Below are 21,053 nucleotides of genomic sequence, written 5' to 3' on the forward strand. Positions count from 1 at the left end.
AAGAGAGAGCATGAAAATTTTGGGCTTGTGGTTGATTTTTTAGTGCTTACTTTAAATGACAAATGCTTTCATGCACTAACAATTGAGCTTCATTTTGAAAGGGTGTGAGAAACAAGAGATTTCATTTGATTCAAGGAGGGGTCATCATTGCAAAAAGTTGCAAAATTTGGCTAATTAGAGCCATTCCATGTTCTTGGAATAAAAGTTGTATATATGCTAGCTCATAGCCTTGTCAAAGGTTAAATTTTTCCATTTGAGCTAGTGTTTTTCCAACGCTTTTGAGCTTTCAAGTACATAATCTGGCTATTGATGAGATCCATTCATTTCATTTCATCAAGTTGCAATCATCTCTAGCTTATACATCACAAAAAAAAATTTGAAAATTTAATGTGAGCTAGTTGTTAGCCAACTTTTTGAAAAGCTTTAAATTGTAAAAATTTAGCTATCAAGAGCCACTTCATTTCATTCAAAAGTTGCATTATTTTGAGCTCTTGGCTTGTTTTTCCATATTTCATTGAGCTAGAAATTAATCAACCTTTGAATCATGCATGCGAGATTGTAAAAATTGCAAAATTTGCTTATGTAGAAGCTCATTCTATCTCTCATGATTGTTATGTATGCATAAATTTGCTATCAAAGAGCATAAATGTGCATAACCAAAGGCATTTTTTCCCTTGGTTTTTTTTCCTTTGGCAAATTCGGGTATGCAAGACCCTAGCTTTAGGTTTTCATTAATGCTTTTTGTGTGGCTTTTCAATAAAAGGCTTTGGAGCTTGTGGTCACACTTATCTTCAAATCAGCTTCTTTTGCAAATAAAAAGATCAAGAGACTTCTCTACAAAGGGGATGCTTGCTCAATGATGCACAAAGAGCATGAATAGGTGTAATCCTTCCATGATTTTGCTTCTAAGCTATGGTTTTTTCATATTCGAAAGCTTGGCATTTTAAAGTTTCAACACTTTGCTTTGTGAAAATTAACTCATCAAAAAATTAGGTTTTATGTGTGCTAATCATAGGTAATTGGCCTTGACCTTAGATTAATATAGGATCATTTCTCATTAGTCCTAGACTCTTAGTGATAGTCTTAATACTCCATTCATTTTTGTCATGACCTAGGGCTATGATTAGGCTTTAGTCCTTTAGTCCAATTGCCATTAACATCTCATAATGGAAGCAATAAAAAAGTGCTAAAAACTGAATCAATGAAGCAAAAAAGTGTCAAGAAAAAGTAGTAAAAATACTACTAGACACATGAAAAGAAAATTCATATGTTATGTTGTGTCTTTGTGAGGCTTAGCGTCTTATTGGCACTTGGTAGGCGAGGGAAATCACCTTGGCTCGCTTGGTCAAGGCCCTAAACCGATGCCTTGGGCTAATAGGAATTAGCCGTCGCCTTGGTAAGCTAGTAGGCTTTTGGAACACTTCTTGAGGGTTCAAGGAGCCGAGAGTCGCACCTAGACTTGCCTTGGGGTGGTAGCCTTGTGATTGTGCTTTAATTTTTTCAATGAATAACAAAAACAAAACTTCCATGAGCTTCAAAAAGCATTGACAATGTACTAATAGATTAGGAGATTTTTTATAGCCCGTTGACATGATAGACTTGAATGATCTATTAAGGTTGTTCACATAGTTTTTAGGCTAGTAGGTTTATGAACTTGCATTAGCCTAGGGTCATAATTGATTGCTTGTGTTTCATGCATAAAACTGAAATTTCAAGTGGGTTAATCTTCACAATAGCTTAGGTTATTTTTTTGCTTTATGTTGTCTAGTTTTTTATTATGATTGACCCATCTTTTAGAAGCAAAAAATCACTTTTCATAATTGTTCATTATGATTCATGTTTTATTCATTCCTGGTAGCCTTTAATGCTCATTACTTGTTCTTATGTTTTGCAGCTCAACATTTCTTCCATAGACTTGCTTTATACCATGTCATCGTGTCTTGCTTCACTGGCACATGAGGACATGTGCCAAATTAGGAAGGGGGGAATGTTAGCAGTGGCTAACACAAGCTACACCAATTATGCACCAAGCTATAGATGTGCTATAGTGCACAATATTTCCTTTTCATTGTATAGGGCCTTGGGCTCATTTAGGAGTTCCAAAGTTGTACGAGTCTATGCTAGAGAGCTCAAGTTTATCCCATAGTTGAAGGGTTTGAGGCCCAAAGCTATAAAAGAGCCGTATGCTTAATGAGAAGTCATTCTTGGGTGAGGACTCCTCTTTGTAGAGTGGATGGTCATGAGGCTCATAGGCTTTCCATGCCCATGTAGCTCTTGATTTCTAATAATAAATTACTCTTTCTTTCTTATTAGTATTCTTTGATTGATTATGTGAAGTGACATTGTATTAGTGGGATGGTAGATCTCTGATCCCTTTTTGAATTAATCTATTCTATCCACATCCTTGGCCATGGTGTGTGCGGACTATGCCTTCCTTCTCTTCATCTCTCTCTACAAGGTGCGGTTAGTGTGTGTGTATACGTAGTTGTATTGAGGGGTTGTGCCCGGAATGGACACACTAATGCGGAGAAGGTATATTAATTGCATGCTTGTGTAGTTGTGATTAAGAGTTGTGAATAAGAGTGATTGATGTGAGAGGTTAATTTCAACCGCATGATTGTGTGCAAGTGATTAGTGAGTAGGAATGTGTGCAAGTGAGAGTGATTGATGTGAGAGATTAATTTCAACCGAATGATTGTGTGCAAGTGATTAGTGAGTAGGAATGTGTTGTTGATTAGAGGAAGCCCCTTTCCATGGCTTCTCTCTATGATGAGAAGAAGGATCCCTTGAATCCTCTATGTCTATACATCTTAGGCTCTGCTTCCATGCCCTAGCCGGGTTACCGATCCATGACTTGACAATTTTGTGGATTGCAATTAGGTTGTGCTATTGGACATGGTGTGTGAGGGCTATGCCTTCCTTCTCTTCATATCTCTCTACAAGGTGCGGTTAGTGTGTGTGCATACGGAGTTGTATTGAGGGGTTGTGCCGGAATGGACACACTAATGTGAAGTAGGTATGTTAATTGCATGCTTGTGTAGTTGTGATTAAGAGTTATGAATAAGAGTGATTGATGTGAGGGTTAATTTCAACCGCATGATTGTGTGCAAGTGATTAGTGAGTAGGAATGTGTTATTGATTAGAGGAAGCCCTTTCCATGGCTTCTCTCTATGATGAGAAGAAGGATCCCTTGAATCCTCTATGTCTTTACATCGAAGGCTCATGCTTCCATGCCCTAGCCGGGTTGCCGATCCACGATTTGACAATTTTGTGGGTTGCGATTAGGTGGTGCTACAACGCATCCCCGGCAACGATGCCAAATGTAGGGATGCATTGTAGCACGACTTAATCGCAACCCACAAAATTGTCAAATCGTGGATCGGCAACAGGGCTAGGGCATGGAAGCAGAGCCTAAGATATATAGACATAGAGAATTCAAGGGATCCTTCTTCTCATCATAGAGAGAAGCCATGGAAAGGGGCTTCCTCTAAGCAACAACACATTCCTACTCACTAATCACTTGCACACAATCATGCGGTTGAAAGTAACCTCTCACATCAATCACTCTTATTCACAACTCTTAATCACAACTACACAAGCATGCAATTAACATACCTACTCCGTATTAGTGTGTCCATTCCGGCACAACCCCTCAATATGACTACGTATGCACACACACTAACCGCACCTTGTAGAGAGAGATGAAGAGAACGAAGGCATAGCCCTCGCACACCATGGACAAGGGTGTGGATAGAATAGTTTAACTCAAAAAGGGATTAGAGATCTACCATCACACTAATACAATCTCACTCCAGATAATCAAGCAAAGAAGACTAATAATAAAGAAAGAGTAATTGATTATTAGAAATCAAGAGTTACATGGGCATGGAAATCCCACGAGCCTCATGACCATCCACTCTACAAAGAGGAGTCCTCACCCAAGAATGACTTCTCATTAAGCATAGGGCTCTTTTACAGCTTTGGGCCTCAAAAACTTCAACTATGGGATAAAGCCACTTGAAAGATCAAAATTGCAAACGGAACTTGTGGCCCCATGTTGATGAAGAGACGGGTCAAAAAGAGTATGCACCTACACGATGAGTGCTTACCTTTGAAGAAATTGACATGATCAATCAAAGAATACGATCTATTCGTACACCCACGGGATATGCTGCCTCCTTGAAGAATATATTCACTGTGGATGATATGAGTCTTTTGAACTTGAAGACACGTGATTTGCAAAATTTCATTAAGGTAACCTAATATTTTGTTAATCGTAACAACCCCTTCCTCCAGCCAAGAGATACTAATTTGACTGAATCTTGATACATGTAGCATGCTCACCCTCTTGTTAATGATGGTTTAACAGTAGAATGGTAACAGGACACTTTTGTGTCCTGTTAAGTGACCATTTTGCTTGAATTATTTGAAGAGTATGAAAATTAATTTCTAGGTGCTATATATCCACAAAGTTGCCTTATGAGCTGAAAAAAACTTAGTATTTTTTTTGGAGTATCGATCTCACCATTAACACTAGGTTGGTAATGGGACACTTTTATGTCCTAGGACACTTATATGTCCTATTAAGTGACCATTTTCCTTGAATTATGTCAAGATTTTCAAAATGGATTTTGAGATGCTATCTATCTAGAAAGTTGTCTCATGAGCTGAAAAAAACTCGACATTTTTTTGGAATATCAATTCCATCTTTAACCTTGTCCTTGCACAACATTTCACAACCTAAACTGTGTAAAAAAACGGGTCCTGTTTTTGTCTTTTTTCAACTTTTTGCAACTATACCACTCTAGAATTTATATTTGTGAGGTCTATAATGCAAGAGAACTATCTTCAGTAGTCCTCAACATGTCTTGATGCTTCTAGGGAGAAATAAATATTAAAGTTGTAAGTTATGACCAAATTACAAAAATTGTCAAATCCTGTTTTTTAGCCAATTTTAGCTCTTCTATGATTTTTTTGGTGGATTTCATGATATCGAAATGCATTTTGGATTTTCTATGTCGCATATTTTAACATAAAGCTAATAGTCCTTGAGTTTTGGGGCACCTAATACCCTATTTTGCATAGTACACAACGATGGTTGATTTTTTCAATTATAGAAGAAAATAAAACATTCTAATATATCAAGTATAGCTTTTTCAATATTGTTAGTTTCTTGTGACAACTACATGCATTTTGTAGGTAGTAACCATATCTAGTCATAAGCATCAAATTTGGCTAGATATTGAATAGTTTCTATGGGATTCTACAACTCATAATGTTGAACCCAATTTTTTCATGTTTGTTGTATTTGGCACTTCATCTTTGTTCCCAAGATTCCCCTTGGTAAGAGATGTATTATTCTTTTGACATGCTCCATGGCTCCTTATGAACATAAAGGACAATAGGGAACTAAGAAAACATGCATATATTATTTGTATTGAGCTTGGCTATAGAAACTTTGATGATAGGTTTGCAGAATGGTAAAAAATCAACTTTTTTGTACCTATTTATTTTGGCAAAACAAAAAATAGTGAGTGAGAAGCAATCATATGCTCTGATCACCAACCCATTGAAGTTAACTAAGGAATTTATATCAAGTCCTACAAAAATCCCTAATCTTATTTTTATGCAACAAAACGTAAGAAATGATTGTTTTGATGAAAATGCACTGATCCATCATTTTTGGAGGTTTGGTGTGATCAAAAGATGAGAAATTTTACAAGTTTCTTATTTTTTCCATGTGTAGTAGGCTTGAACTATAACCTCATGAAAGGATTTTACAAAATAAGTGGATCTACTATGGTTTTGGAGGTTTTTTTCAAAACCCTGAAAGGAAACTTTTATGTCCTGTTAGGTTACCAACCTAGTGTTAACCTTACTCTTGCACAACATTTTTGAACCTAAACTATGTGAAAAAACGTCTCCTGTTTTTGGTTTTTTTTTCAATTTTTGGAAACTATACCACTCTAAACTTCATGTCTGTGAGGTTTAGATGGCTAGAGGTTAGGCCTTCATAGTTCTCAACATGTTTTGATGCTTGTAGAGAGAGGTAAGTGTTAAAATTGAAAGTTATGACCAAGTTACAAGAATTGCATAATCCTGTTTTTTGGCCAAAATTCGCACTTTCATGATTTTTTTGGTGGCTTTCTTGATATCCAAATTCAATTTTGATTGTGTAAGTGTAATGTATAACCTAAAGCTAATCTTCCTTGAGTTTTGGGGGACCTAATATGCTATATAGCATAGTATATGATGATTGTTGAGTTTTTTGATTACTGAAGAATACGATACATTTTAGAGTAGCAAGTATAACTTTCTCAATGTTGCTAGTTTCTTAGGCCAACTGTGTTTATTTTGTAGGTAGTAACCATATCTAATCATAGACTACAAACTTGGCTAGATATTGAGTAGTTTCTATGGGTTTCTAGAGGTCATAATGCTAAACCCAGTTTTTTCATGTTTGCTGTATTTAGAACTTTATCATTGCCCCCAAGGTTCCAATTGTAAGAGATCCATTATCCTTTTGATATGCTCCATGGATACTTTTGAATCCAAAGGCCCAAAGGGAACTAAGAAAACATGTATATAGTATCTGTATTGAGCGTGACTATAGAAACTTTGATGATAGGTCCGTAGAAATGGCAAAAATGCAACTTTTTGGTACCTTTTTTTTTTTGCCCAAAAAAAAATTAGTGAGGTAAAAGCAACCATATGTTTTGGTCACCAACCCATTGAAATTAACGGGACATTTTATCTCATGTCCTACAAAAATCCCCACTCTTATTTATATGCAATCACCCATAAGAAATTGTTGTTTTGGGCAAAATGCACTGGTCCATCAACTTTGGAGGCTTGTAGTGACCAAGGCATGAGAAAAATTACAAGTTTCTCATTTTTTCCATATGTAGTAGTTATTGAACTATAAGCTCATGAAAGGATTTTTCAAAATGAGTGGATCTACTATGGTTTTGGATTTTTTTCCCAAAACCCTGAAAGGAAACTTTTATGTCCTGTTAGGTTACCATTCTAGTGGTATGTGAGATGTTATCTATTGTTTAGGGAAGCTAGCAAGATATGTGTATAGCTCGCGGATGTTTGTATACTTTTAATATAAAATTCACATATTGTTCTTCTATTTTTTCTACATGGATCATATCTAAGGAGTTCGATACATGTTAAACACCACAAACTAAAAGGGAATGCATTGAGCTCCTTTGTTTGGCAAAGAAAGTGTTACCGATGTCCTTTTCTGATATCCAAGTCCATGTACTTATTTGTGTCATGGATGAGATAGAGATTGCAAGTGTTCTTAGCACTGGCTATGGATGTTTTTAGTTGAAAGATATATGGGTGTTTTAAAGGGGCCTGTTTGACAAAGAGCACAACCAGAGGGTTCAATGGATGAGGGATGGGTGCTTGGAGAGTGCATGTATTACCTTTCAAATTACCTTGAGCACGTTGACATAGCTGCTCCATGGAGATAGACAATGGAAGATACTCCTAAATTGTTAGATGAGGTGTTATGTGGCAAGGGCATTCCTCACAATATCATAGTTGGAGATGTTGTTTGAATTTCTATTATTCTTAATTACTTGGAGTTTATGTACTCCATTTTGTACTTTTAGGTATCCACGTATAGTAACATGTGGACCTATGGACAACACCTTCGAGTCGACAAAATTGATCAACGACATGTTACTCAAAATTCTTACATTGTTTCATCTTTTAATCAGCAATGTGCAAGTTCAAGAGATACAAACCCTATTAATGAGGAGCTTGGCTGTGTGGGAACTATATTTTATATTTATGTTCTCAACTTCCATGTTTGCAAGAGGGTAATAAGATTTTGTATATATACACAAATATGGATGCTATTAACTTCCAAGTTTCTTCTAAGGAATTTTGAATATCTTAAGTTAAAACAGATTGTATTGAAGATCGATTGATGTTTTGTTGAGTACAAAGGGGCTAGAGCCACAATGAGACAAGAGACTTTTTTTTTTTGGTCAATTGAATCTTCAAGAACATTTTAGACAACACAAGAATCATATTTTCTGGCACATTGTGAGCATGCCTTCTTCTATAGCTCTTGAGAGTCTCTGAGTCCATTGAGGCAAGTCGTGCTTGTCAATCCTTGAGGATGTTGGATATTTGACACCACCAACTAAGATGGAGTCTTAGATGATGTAATTAAAGAGAAAGACACAACTTCTACACATTCCCATCTCCTAATAACATTAGCACATGATGACTACTCTAACAAAGAAGAGAGTGATAGTGATGCAATGGATGATGAAACAAGAGATCTAGCCTTAGAGCTAGACAATGAGCCTTTATGGGAGCCTAATCCATCCTTGATTGGTTTGTAATACACTTCTCTCTTGAAGAAAACTTGACAATTGAAGAGCTTCAAGAAGCAATGAAGAGAACGGATTGATCATTAACCTCTTCTTGAGTTTGATTGAACCCTTAGGAATAGAGTACCACAAAAGAGAATGAGCACTTTAATCCATTCAAAAGAATGACTACCCTAAACCTGAATCAATAAGAGCAAACTCACCTTTTTTTTTTTTAAATTGAATAGAAACTAGTACTACATTTTATTTATTTTTTGTTCTCTCCTATTTTCTTCCTTTTTTGTATGCGACACCGGCCCTTGTGGTAGAGACTGGCGCACTGGCCTGCAGGCTCTTAGGCTTGGGGGTGAGCCCATATTGGCTCTATGTTTGGGAGGTGATCTTGATGTGCACCCATTACATGTCTAGGAGTGAGTTCCTCTTGCGGCATGCCATTTGTGCAAGATTTTTGTGGTTTGATAATCGTGAAAACAAGAGGAGAGAAATTTCAAATAAGGGGCGAAGCGTTAAATCCAAACATATCAGGGTGGGTTCCCATAGTATGTCCCTATAGGTAAGACTTGAGTCTCATTTGCGATAGTCTCGTGTGATCACCACACTTGGAATCTACACCAATGGAGGCTTTGTCTATACACCCATAATGGTGTGGGCTTGTTAGTATAGGATACCCGCTCTTGTGGTAGAGGCTAGACCATTGGTTACAAGCCTTGAGGCATGGGGGTGAGCCCATACTGGCTCTATGGTTGGGAAGTGAGCCTAATGTCCATGCATTACATGTATAGGAGTGAGTTTGGCTTGAAGCATGCCATGTGTGCAAGATTTTCCTAGTTTTATAACCATGAATATTGTTGACGGCAAAAAATTCAACATAAGGGGAGAAGCTCTACATCCACACGCACAAGGATGGGTGCAAACATTATGTTTAGTCAATGTGTCCCTATAAGTAAGACTTGAGTCTCATTTTTTATTGTCTCGTGTGATCACCACACTTTGACTCTAGACCAATGTAGGCTCTGTCCGCACACCCATATTGGTGTGGGCTCATTAGTGGGACACCGGCTCTAACGAGGGAGGATAGCCCATTGGCTACAGGCCCTCAAGCTCTAGGGTAATCCCATATTGGCTTTATGGTTGGCAGGTGAGACTAATGTACGCCCTTTACGTGTCTAGGAGTGAGTTTTTCTTGTGGCATGCCATGTGTGCACGTTTTCCTGGTTTTATAACCGTGAATATTGTTGAGGGGACAACAATTCAAAATAAGAGGAGAAGCATTACTTCCTCAAACATCAGGATGGGTACCTACATTATGTCTGGTAAGTGTGTCCCTATAAGTAAAACTTGAGTCTCATTTGGGATCGTCTTGTATGCCGACCACACTTGGACTCTACACCAATGGCGGCCTTGCCCCCACACCTATTCTCGTGTGGGATCATTGGTATGGAAGACTGGCCCTTGCGATAAAGGCTAGCCCACTCGATGCAGGCTATTAGGCTTGGGGGTGAGCCCATATTGGCTCTATGTTTGGGAGGTGAGCTTGATGTGCACCCATCACATGTCTAGGAGTGAGTTCCTCTTGTGGCATGCCATGTGTGCAAGATTTTTGTGGTTTGATAATCGTGAATATTGTTGAGGATAGAAATTTCAAATAAGGGGAGAAGCATTATGACCCCATAAATCAGGGTGGGTGCATGTAGTATGTCCATTGAGTATGTCCCTATAGGTAACACTCAAGTCTCATTTGCGATCGTCTCATGTGATCACCACACTTGGACTCTACACCAATAGAGGCTTTTCCAACACACCCATACTGGTGTGGGCTTGTTAGTATGGGACACCAACTCTTGTGGTAGAGGCTAGCCTACTCTTTACAAGCCCTCAAGCTTGTTTAGAGAGGAACATTATGAACCATACTGTCCCAAATGTCCTCACCATCAACTTGCAAAAGATATATTATATAAATATGACGTGTCTTGGTATATGGTAGCTTCAATTATTCATCAAAGCAAGGTTGATAAATATTTGAGTGGCTCCATCATCAATTATAGGTCTGGCCTTATGTCCATTGATAAAGCCATGCATCTTGACAAGATCACATGGACCCATCATGCGCTTGCATATTGAATCTATCAATGGGTGCTAATAATATTACCCTTTGCTTTGAGACCACTTTCCCCTATGTGGGATTATCCCATTACCACATGTCACATTCATCCCACTCTTCTCCAAGTCCCTTCTCTCCCCACATAAAATTACCAGCTTGACCCCTTCTCAGGACAGACTTCTCAGGAGCATAGTGCACTACTCCGGCCACCACCAAATGTGACGCTGTAAAGCACAACTCAAACCCCATTACTTTGGCTATCTCCAATAATTTAAAATCTCAAAATTTCTAATTTTAGATCATCAAGTTGGCCCAGTTGCCTTTGTCGCATGCATCTGCAACCACTTTCTAAGTGAAGACCACCCACTTCGGACTCACATAACTCATGATGTACAAGTCCGATTCACAAGCTATAGAGCACGGCTGAAAATACTTATTGAAAACCATGTTTTGGGGACTAAAAAGCCCAAGACACTAGTACCCAAGCCTGGCAAAACCAAACCTTTGTACATGAACTTTTACATGGTCACTCCCAAGACTCGAAGCACTATGTACACATATATACATGAGGCTAGTTAGCAAGATTTTTGGCATGATCTAGTGACTTTATGCTCATCCAAAAAATGCCTAAAATAGCATTAGGAAAAAATTGGACTCACAAAAGGGCCTTGTAAGGAGTTTGACTTCCTCTCTCATGTCCAAAACAGGCGTGCGGTAAACTTTTTGCAAATCAAGTCTAAACTTGGTGGAGATTTGACAGTTAGAATCTACTCTTCATGCTCTTTCTATTGATATATAGTAGGCCACGAGATTCCTCATATTTTGAAAGATTCTATTTTTTATTCTCTAGATTCTAGGCGGAGTTGTCACATCACAAGAGAATTTTCAAAATATGAGGAGTCTCATGGCATGCTATATATCAATAGAAAGAGATTCTAACTGTTAAATCTACGCCAAATTTAGAATTGATTTGCAAAAAATTACCGCACGCCCAATTTGGACATGAGAGAGGAAGTCAAACTCCTTATAAGGCCCCTTTGTGAGTCCAAATTTTCCCTAATGCTTGCAAACCCCCCTAGTCTGCTTGATCATTCATGACATGCAAAGGTTTCTAGGGTGAACAACTGCTGTAGCTCATTCCCAAAAATCTCATTCACATTTTCACATGTCTTCGCACTATCTTCCTCCATTGATAGCATCTCATCTGTTACAGTTGTCATCAAAAACGTGCTGGATATTTCTTTAGTATATAACCATCAACACAGTATTTATGATGTGCACCATCCAAATCTTCCAACTGATATGTGCCATTGTCAAACTTGTTCAGAATAGTAAAGGACCTTCCCACTTGAGTTGAAACTTTTTTTGCAAAGTATTGTCCAACTTACTATTGTATTGGAACACAAGATCACCCTTTTCAATTCCCATGTTCTTCAACATTCATTAGCTTTTTATCTGATATTTCTTTGACACTTCTTCATAGTAGCTCAAAACCAAAACTCTGTCCAATTGCAAACATTGTAAATCCAACAACCTTTTCTGCCAAGTATCTTTGTGTTGTTCATCTCCCAATGACAAAAAATTATGTCCAGGAATCTCCACTTCAATTGGCAATAATACTTCCTTGCCATAGACCAAGTGGTAAGGAGAAAAATCAGTGCTTGTTTTGATAGCAGTTCTATAGGCCCATAATGCACAAGGTAGCTTTGAATACCAAGTTTTCCCATGTGTCTAGGTCATCTTTGTCAAGATTTTCACCAACCCTCCGTGGAACCTTTCATTGAGACCATTGCATTGTGGATAATAAGGAGAACTGTATCGACACTGTATATTGAGATTTTCGCATAAGAAATCAAGCAGTGCTCCTCTAAATCCGGGTACTCTATCAGAAGTAGTTCTAGTGGCACACCAAATTTTGCAACATATATGCTCATATACAAAATTTCCCATTTCCTTACTAGTAATCTGTTTGACAGCTTTGGCTTCCGCCCAACGTGACAAATAATCCACTGTTGTCAACATGTAACCATTTCTTTTTCTAGCCATGGGAAAGGGTCCAATAGCATTGATGGGGGCATTTCACAAGCCAAGCTCCCATACCCCTCTCCTCTCGTCCCCACCCCATGAAAACCCCCTCTTAGGGAGGGAGTGATAAAAGGCATTGGAAAAAGTAAGAAAAAAATAAAGTATGATTATGTAAATATATAAGAAAGGTAAAATAGGCCACCTCATGCCTGCGGGGTAGCCCATCCCCACCTTGCCTCCTTTTTCTTCACTGTTGCCCCGCCGTGTGTCCCTTTTCCTCTCCTCCACTCAAAAGGTCAACCCCCTCTCTCTTCCCCTTGTCCTTTCTCCTTTCTCTCTCCCCTCAAGCTACCCCACCTCTCACCAATAATGCATTATAACTCACCAATAATGCACCAACTCACATGCAACTTACCCTATCTTCCAAAATAGTATACCCCACCCCCTCTTTCTCTCTCCTATCATATCCCATGACCCAAATACCCCCCTCTCTCTCTAAAGGGCGCCATGTCTCTTGTCTTGTAGCTAAATAACCTCCCCCACACTCACACACACTCAGTTTCACTGAAAAAGGTGCCCACACACCCATCCCCACCCGGTGGTTACCTGATTTTTCTTGTGTTCACACATATCTGCACACAGATTCACCTCTGAACACACTCCCGTCTCTCCCCTCTTGTAATTACTTTATTCTCCATGTCACCTCTCACTTTTTTTCATCAACCCATCTCTCTCTCTTAGTCTCTCTCTCATGAGACTACTGTTCTGGCACATATACACGCAGCCAGACAAGTGGGGCCCACAATCGCATGGCCTATGTAGATAATGATTTCTTCATTTCTAAATTCTAGAATTTCTCCCCCCTCCTCCCCTATATAAAGAGGGGTCACCATCACACAAAAACACACAACATCACCAAAGAACACACTATGCATTGTGTGTGCCTACTGCACACACACACACCCACACCATCACCATCACCACAATCACCATGCTTGTCTTGAGCATGAACTCTACACCCTTGGCTATGGAAGATGAAGGACAACTAAATGAAGGATGATGGCCATAATCCTCGTGCGAACCTTCGCCATCAACTCCCACCTATCCGCCATGTGCTCTACCACTCTCTCCCTTCTCATTTCCCTACCCTATGCTCCCCATTTCATCGCCTAATTCTCTAAATAAAGCTTGAGATTTTGTGAGTATGTTTTCTTGCAATGTTTTTCCCATGTGAGGTGTGCGGAATGGCCACCTAGTCTTGTGTTTTGGAGTGAGCTTGTGTATGTGTGAAGGGTGTGCAGATTCGCCATCCTTTTGTGGTGCCTAAGTACTAAGCCGCTATACCCCCTCCCTCACTCTCTCTCTCTCTCTCTCTCTCTCTCTCTCTCTCTCTCTCTCTCTCTCTCTCTCTCTCTCTCACTTGATCTCATTCCCTTTCCTCTTCATCATTACTCCCAAGCATCCATCTCTCTTGGATGAAAACTTTGTTATGGTGGTGTGTTGTTTGCGTCCTAGGTGCTGAAGCTAGGTGGTGCCCCCTGTTTGCTTTACCATGACAGGCTCGAGGCGCGCCATTCGGTCCCCGGTGTTTTAGAGGCCGTCGGGGTTCGGGGTTCCCTTTGCTCCCGTCATTTGGTGCCCCCACTGAGGATCTTTTCATGAAGCCCTTCAGTTTACAAGACTGAAACCCCTAAACTATTGTGAATGGATGAATGGCTAGCAGGATTTGCTAATTGGACGACAGAAGAAGAAGAGCTCCGAGCACAACTAGATGAACTCCGCATCTCCATCGAAGCTCGAGTACCAGGCGTAACGATAATCGATTTGCAGTGGGAGAGTCAACCAACACGCCAAACCCAGTGGATATACATAGGCCAAGTGCCAAGAAGAAGAAGGAGAAGGTCGAAACCATGTCCGCAACCTACAACCAACCCACAACAACAAAATGGAAGGAGCTCTACACAATAGAGAATCAACACTATTCTACTTTGAGAATCGGGTAACTCAAGTCACCGAGGTAATTATCACAGTCAGTTTTCAAGTCGCACCTGATGCTGCAGCACAGATAACGAAAGCATTGGCTCACACTCTCACTAGAGAAACTAGGGATCTACTGAGTTTGTTTCAGGAAAGAACACCACCCTCTCCCACAAGCTTGGACAGTGACTAAGCACCTCTAAGCTTCACATGAATCAGTACAACCTACCTCAAGACAGATCACACATACCAACACGTGTACGCTCAATCAAGGTAATACTGGATTTGAAGGCTCACTACCAGCACGTCATTGACACCATGCTGGGTGGGGAGCAATTTTTTGAGGTTCTGGCATCAGATCAACCATTTGTCTTACCTTTGGTACAAGGCAATGTACCGTTTGAAGTTTTAATCTATGTCCTAGTATAAGAGGGTACACACGCCTCCTTGTAAGGAAGAAATTTTTTTTGCAAGTGTGTCTTTCTAGCTCTCTCTCAGTAATCATGGCAAGTGTAGCATTTCCAACATTTAAAGGAAAGAAGGGGGAGGATTTGGTAACAGACTTCCTAGATGACTTTGAAGTAGCATGTGTAGTGAGCAACAAAGATACGGATGAATCCCGGGTTAGAATCTTTAAGCATCTCATGAAGCTAGAAGCTAGATCATGGTACAATGCACTTCCACAAGCAACCAAGGATGACTGGGAACCCTTAAAAACCGCTTTTAAGAGGTGCTTTGGGGGAGGTACCACTTCAGAAAACTTGTGGGACAAGTTGAGAGACTTGAAGCAGGAGGGTCTTTTAGAATATGCCACCTATGAGTCCAAATTTGTGGATTTGTGGGAACGGTGGGTTGAGTCAATGGCAAGGGGGGAAGCTGCACCCGATTTCCTAAAAAAAGATCGGTTCACGCATGGCTTATGGCCGCTTCTCAAGGAGAAGGTGAAAGGTAGATTCCCGGCTACGTATGAGTTAGCCGTTGAGATTGTTTGCCTTAAGGACAAGAAGCTATGAATGAAAGCCAAGGAAACTGAATCAACAGAAGCAGGAACATCGCGTCGACCAGCAACTACGACAACCACCATACCACCACCACCGGCTCTTGGGGTAAGAGATGACCAACAAGATATGTTGGCCCATATTACTGACCAACTGCAGAATTTGTCTGTCCACTTAATACAACAAGGGAGGAGTCAAGAAAGAGATCAAGACCCTGGAAGAGCACGACGACAAAACAGGGAGTATCATTGCTACAACTGCGGAGAAGACGGTCACGGTATGTACTACTGTCCCAAACCACGACAAAACTATAATAGAGGAGGTAGGGGGAACCAATTGTCACCCCCTAGAGAAAGAACACCCCCACCCCGAGCACCACCCCCACCAACACAAATTCTACGTCCACCCCAGACACCACTACAAGCATCCCTCCCACCTCTTCCACCAGCCCCACCACCTGATCGCCCTGTAAACATCATAAGGCTAAAAGAGAAAGGAAAAGATGTAGTAGTGGATCCACCCAGAGCAAAGGCGAGGGACAAGGGTAAGGAGAAGGTAACCTTTTTAGAACCACTTGAAGCCATGACTGTGAAAAGAGTTAGGAGGGAGAAAACAACACAATCAGATGATGAGAGAAGCATGAGAGGAGAAACTAGCAAGAGGCCATCCAAGCCACGACGGAAATTGGGCATCACCGACTTCCAGCTAGGGGAAAGTTCTAAGCCCTATGATCTAACATTGGATGTGGCAGAGCAAGGACCGAAGATTACATGGCCACAGCTGCTACATCTTGCACCAAAAGTAAGGCGACAATGGTCTAAAATGGTAAGTACAAGACGCTCCAAAACAAAGGTAGCCGGAGAAATTTCGGGATGCAACATGAATGACATCCTTCCAATTGTCGACGTAAACATAAAAGGAAAGAGGGTTGGAAACACTTACATTGATGGAGGTGCACAAATCTGTGTAATGAGCGAAGCTATGATGCTTCGATTAGGGCTCGAGGTTGACAGGCCTTCTCCATGCAAGGCAAATATGGCAAACAATGCAAAAGTAAAGTGTGTGGGTGTGGTAAGTGCCGTGAAAATCAAATCTTTCAACACTGAGGTAGAGGTAGATGTTTTTGTAATGCCTACTAAGGGGGAGGGCTATCCACTAATTTTGGGAAGGCCATGGTTGATGGCCATGAAGGCAAAACAGGACTGGGGTACTGGCCTTCTACGCATGACCGGTAAGAAAGGGGAGACAATCTACTACGACATGAGGATTGGCAAGCAGAAGCAAATGAATCTGGAAACATCGGCAGATGAAACCACTAGCGAATCTTCCAGTTCTGAGGAGGAGACCACATCCACCGAAGAAAGTGACAGTTCCATTGATGTGATGGGTATCATTATGAAGGATCCACAAAGGGTAAGCACAACTGGTGATCCATCACCAAAAGGGAAACCCAATGAAGAGGAGAGAAAATCACCTGGCCTAGGAGGAAGTAGGTTGAAGGGTATGTTGTCAACGGAATTAACAATTGAGGAGAAAGATAGTTTTTTGCAAATGTTGATGTTATTTCCTAACCTGTTCATTGACAACTATGAAAGAATCATAGGCATTACAGTGGTGGAACATCATATTAAGCTGAAGGAAGGGGTAAAACCAGTTGTGCAAAAGCTACGACGACTGTGGGTCATACAAGAAAAGGCACTCTTGGCTGAGGTAAGGAAACTGCTGGAGGTGGGATTCATCTATCTTGTAGAAAACTCAGAATGGGTGTCACCTGTAGTGGTGACGCCTAAAAAGAATGGTAAGTGGAGGGTCTGTGTTGACTACAAACCACTAAATGCAGCTACAAAGAGAGACCACTTTCCTCTCCCTTTCTTGGATGAAATTCTGAATGAAGTAGCGGGTTTTGAATGCTATACCGTCTGTGATGGTTATTCTGGATACTTTCAAATATGCATAGCCTTGGAAGATCATCTAAAAACCACTTTTATCACGCCATGGGGTTGTTTTGCATACAGGGTTATGCCATTTGGTCTCACAAATGCACCTGCCACATTCCAAAGATATGTCACATATGTTTTTCAACCGTTCTTTGGAACATCCATAAGAGTGTTCATTGATGATTTTTGTATATATAGCTCCCGTATTTCACATTTAGAAAAGGTAACTGAAGGTTTGGCCAGGTTGCAGAGCCTAGGTGGGCAATTAAATGTGGATAAATGCCACATTGGGGAGAGTAAAGTCATTCAACTAGGCCATGAAATTTCAGCAAAAAGTATCAACGCCGACGCAAGTAAGGTGTCCGCACTCATTGCCCTACCTTCACCAACGACCGCACGTCAACTGGTCTCTTTTCTACAGAAGGTGAGGTACTTAAGTAGATTCATACATCTACTATCACAACTTGTTCTACCACTGCAACAACTCACTCAAAGATCAACTTTCACTTGGGACGAGGAAAGCGAACATCACTACAACAAGGTAAAGGAGGTCTTAGCCACTCTGCCAACTATCTCACCACCTAAGTGGGATGAAAAATTCTATGTCACCTCAAGTGTTAATGATGACTCATTGGGGGCTATGCTACTCCAAAAGGATACGACGACATCTTTCATGAGGCCAATCTACTTCTCTAGTCGAATGATGACAGCAGGAGAGAAAGGTTTCACCCATGTGGAACACTTAGTCCTAGCTCTTAGATTTGCAACTACAAAGTTTAGGTCATATTTGCTGGCTAAGCAATTTGTGATTCTAACCACGGATGAAATATTTCCCTATGTTGTACAACACATGGATGTGTCTGCTAGAATTACTAAATGGCTAGTTCGTCTGCAAGAGTTTGACTACACGGTACAGGTAGAAAGCATGACAAGGGCAATTTTGGGGGGACTCATGACCTACCAAGTCTTTGAAAGGAAGAAGAAGCAATCTAAAGAAGTAGAAGTCCGATTACCTCCAGTACCACCGATGGTAGAAGGAGCATACTCTCTCTACTTTGATGGAGCCTACAAGCAAGCATCCGACAAAGCAGCTGCAGGCATAGTGGTCTTTGATGACAAAGGGACAAAGGTATTTTCGTTAAGCCAATTGTTAGATTCACATTCTAACAATGAAGCTGAGTATGCAGCACTAACCAAGGGTCTACAATGGTGCGTCTCACAAGGTGTACAACGCCTTAATGTATTTGGGGATGCTCTACTTCTGGTAAGGCAAGTAAATGGAGCATGGACATGCAAGAATCCTAGTTTAAGGACTCACTTAAGTGGTGTAAACACCTTGTTGGGTAAGTTAAAGGAGTTCAAATACACCATATCCCAAGGGCTCAAAACCAAGAAGCAGATGCCCTAGCAAGTGAAAGACTACAAGAAGTGGTGGTTGGAGCAATAAAGCTAAAGCTCCCTCTATTTCAAGGCAGTGATCCCTTGCCTAACATCATGAATTTTTTGTAAACAGGAGAATGCCCATCAGATTTAACAAAGGGACAGAAGCAATGGCTGACGCGGAAGGCCACAAGGTATCGACTCATCAATGATGGTTTGTACTGTAAGGGTAAGGACCAAATACTCAGGAAGGTCCCTCTCTCTCAGGAAATCACGGGAGTAATTGCTAGTTGTCACGACGGGGTTTGTGGTGGTCACTTTTCCCTAGACATAACAAGTAGGAAAATCTTGCAGGCAGGCTTCATATGGCCTAGCCTCAACCGTGATGTACACCACTGGTGCAAAACGTGTAAGTTGTGTCAAAAGGCCGGCACTAGGTCACTTATGCCTGAACCACAGACACCTATTCTCTCATATGGCCTATTTGAAAAATGGGGTATTGATGCCATTGGGCCATTACCTAGGGCCAACTCAGGAAAATTCTACATTATCATGGGGGTCGACTACATGACTAGATGGGCAGAGGCTACAGCCACCACTAGAATCACAGCGGTAGAGGTAGCTAAATTTATCTACGAGCACATATGCTGTAGGTTTGGCACACCTTTAGAGATCATCTCTGATAGAGGGCCAGGTTTCAGAGCAGACTTGGCAGGAGAATTAATGCAAAAACTGGGCATTACAAGGAGGCACTCTTCACCATATTACCCTCAATGTAATGGCCTAGTTGAAAAGGTAAATGGAATGGTTTCTAAAATTATTACCAAGCAGGTAAACAATCATCCTGGAGACTGGGATAAGTATCTACTACCAGCTTTATGGGCCTATAGAACTTCATTTCGTACATCCTTGGGATTCACACCGTATCATCTAGTATTTGGTAAGGAAGCAATCTTGCCCATTGAAGTGCAACTACAAAGTCTCAGAGTAATGGCAAGCCAGCTTCAACAGCCCAACATGCATTTGAGAGATCACATCTTCAACTTGGAAAGACTGCAGCTGGACAGAGAAGAAGCAATAAATTATTATGCAGCACAAGCAGAGCATAGACGGCTTAGTTTTAACGAGCATCTCCGGAAAAAAGAATCGAAGAAAGGAATGTTGGTGCTCCGCTACGACAATCGCTTCGACACGCACAAGGATAAGAAACTCCTACTCCGATGGGAAGGTCCTTTCATCATCAGGAAAAAGTATGCCAATGGAAGCTACCAGCTTACGGAGGCTGATGGAAAACTTCATTAAACCAGGGTAAATGGTTGGCGACTTAAACCTTATTTTCTTCGATTTCACCAGGCTCCACCAATTGACATTCTAGATGAGGACACACCATCAGCCGCCACCTCTGACGATAATGATCAAACAGATGAGCTAGAGACATGAATGCCTCTAGCCAAAAGAGGAGGGCTAATGATGGGGGCTTTTCATGAGCCAAGCTCCCATACCCCTCTTCTCTTGTCCCCACCCCATGAAAACCCCCTGTTAAGGAGGGAGTGATAAAAGGCATTGGAAAAAGTAAGAAAAAAATAAAGTATGATTATGTAAATATATAAGAAAGGTAAAATAGGCCACCTCATGCCTGCGGGGTAGCCCATCCCCACCTTGCCTCCTTTTTCTTCACTATTTCCCCGCCGTGTGTCCCTTTTCCTCTCCTCCACTCAAAAGGTCAACCCCCTCTCTCTTCCCCTTGTCCTTTCCCCTTTCTCTCTCCCCTCAAGCTACGCCACCTCTCACCAATAATGCATTATAACTCACCAATAATGCACCAACTCACATGCAACTTACCCTATCTTCCAAAATAGTATACCCCACCCCCTCTTTCTCTCTCCTATCATATCCCATGACCCAAATACCCCACTCTCTCTCTAAAGGGCGCCATGTCTCTTGTCTTGTAGCTAAATAACCTCCCCCACACTCACACACACTCAGTTTCACTGAAAAAGGTGCCCACAGACCCATCCCCACCCGGTGGTTACCTGATTTTTCTTGTGTTCACACACATCTGCACACAGATTCACCTCTGAACACATTCCCCTCTCTCCCCTCTTGTAATTACTTTATTCTCCATGTCACCTCTCACTTTTTTTCATCAACCCATCTCTCTCTCTTAGTCTCTCTCTCATGAGACTGCTGTTCTGGCACATATACACACAGCCAGACAAGTAGGTCCCACAGTCACATGGCCTATGTAGATAATGATTTCTTCATTTCTAAATTCTAG

This window comes from Adiantum capillus-veneris, chromosome 28, assembly GCF_014529385.1.
Source record: "Adiantum capillus-veneris isolate H3 chromosome 28, ASM1452938v2, whole genome shotgun sequence".
NCBI lineage: Eukaryota > Viridiplantae > Streptophyta > Polypodiopsida > Polypodiales > Pteridaceae > Adiantum > Adiantum capillus-veneris.